This window comes from Topomyia yanbarensis, unplaced genomic scaffold (assembly GCF_030247195.1).
Source record: "Topomyia yanbarensis strain Yona2022 unplaced genomic scaffold, ASM3024719v1 HiC_scaffold_509, whole genome shotgun sequence".
NCBI lineage: Eukaryota > Metazoa > Arthropoda > Insecta > Diptera > Culicidae > Topomyia > Topomyia yanbarensis.
The window spans coordinates 4,728-6,287 of NW_026683724.1; positions in this window are offsets into that span (position 1 = coordinate 4,728).

Here is a 1,560-nt window from a genome sequence, read left to right on the forward strand (position 1 = left end):
AATTGAAAAGGGAAAACCTTTTTTGCCGCGCCAATATTTTATACATCGCTAGATCTAAAATATGCATGCCACCATAATCTGTATAGTTCTTGAATGGTATGTTGTCAAAATGTATATGGAAAATCGCATATTTTGGTATGGTGACTATTCTTAACGACCCGTTGTTTGTATGGCCGAGCATGGAAAAACGACACTGGTTATGTTCGATATTATACCAGGCAATGGTTAATCTATTGTTGAACGAACCATATTGAAAATGGTTTTTCGACGTTTGATACAATGGTTGGCATATGGTACAGATTTATGCGGGAAGGGACATGCTGGTGAACTCGAGCGCTTCGTAGTTATGGTACCTAAGCTCGACCCTAATCAGCAGAAGACAAAAGTTAAGCCCGTAAGATATTAAACCTGTTCTAATGACCCTGTCACCTCTAGTTTTCCAATCTGTATACTTCACATCCTTGCTCTCACTTGAGTAGGGTGATGAGCCCATTTTCGCCATGTTTCTATTTTCACCCTACCCATTTGAAGCCGTTAGTTAGAGCAGTGTCTGCCCTGTTTGTTCAATGCATTGATTCAAATGGTAGCGCAACAAAAGGGGCACTCGGTTCGAGTTTTCGTTGCACTCAAACAAGAGAATTTCATTGTTTCAGCGCATTTGTGTTATTATATTGGTTCGAAGCAAAGCTATTTATGTCAATTTTTACGCATTCCATTGTTTGTAGGCCGATAAATTAGTGAATTAATGAGGCACCCCGCTTAGTATGGTGAATATTGGTACTTTACCATCAGGCTTGTTATTTGTTCACACAATGTGTCACAAGAGCGAAATACACCTATGAAAAATAGAGCAGCACAACAACACTGCGATCTGCAGAACGACCACACAAAGAGAAACTTAAAAAAGAAAAAAAGAAAGATCTGTGCAGCAAGAGCTGCACAATTTCGTTCAAAGAGTCACCTTGAAGAGCTACTTTTTTGTGTCCCCCTCACTGGCAAGCAGGTAGGGAGGCGAATCAAACTACAATTCAGATAAGGTTTGATCGGAAGACCGTTTTTAAAATGTTTTTGGTTGTCTTCTCTACTTCTGTGCGCGTGGGACCAAGATTCACACTAAAGGGCCTCTTAATTTATATTCTTCGAGATGAGCAGCCATGGAGTAGAATGCACGTATGGGAGCAACACACATCGGAGTGAAGAGGTTTATTGTGAAAGAGAAGAGCGGTGGTTCGCATGACAAGTGCAAAGAGCATTTTTTATTCTTCTCTTTATTTGCTCTGAGGTGCATTACATCCCTGTTTACCATACTATGGCTCTAATTTTCATAACTTTCCCTACGCAGTAATCTCTAGCTAATTGAATATCGTTCAAATGTAAAAAAATAAACCTCTACATTACACAAAAGGTTCATTGTTGCCTTACTTCAAAATCGTAAAATAAAATTACTTTCGGTTGAAGTAAATTAGTAGGTCGATCCAAAGACGATGCTTCAAATATAAAGACAGCGTGGAGATTTGGCTGCACGGCTTACCAATTCATTTTGTCTGCTAGTTTAACAAC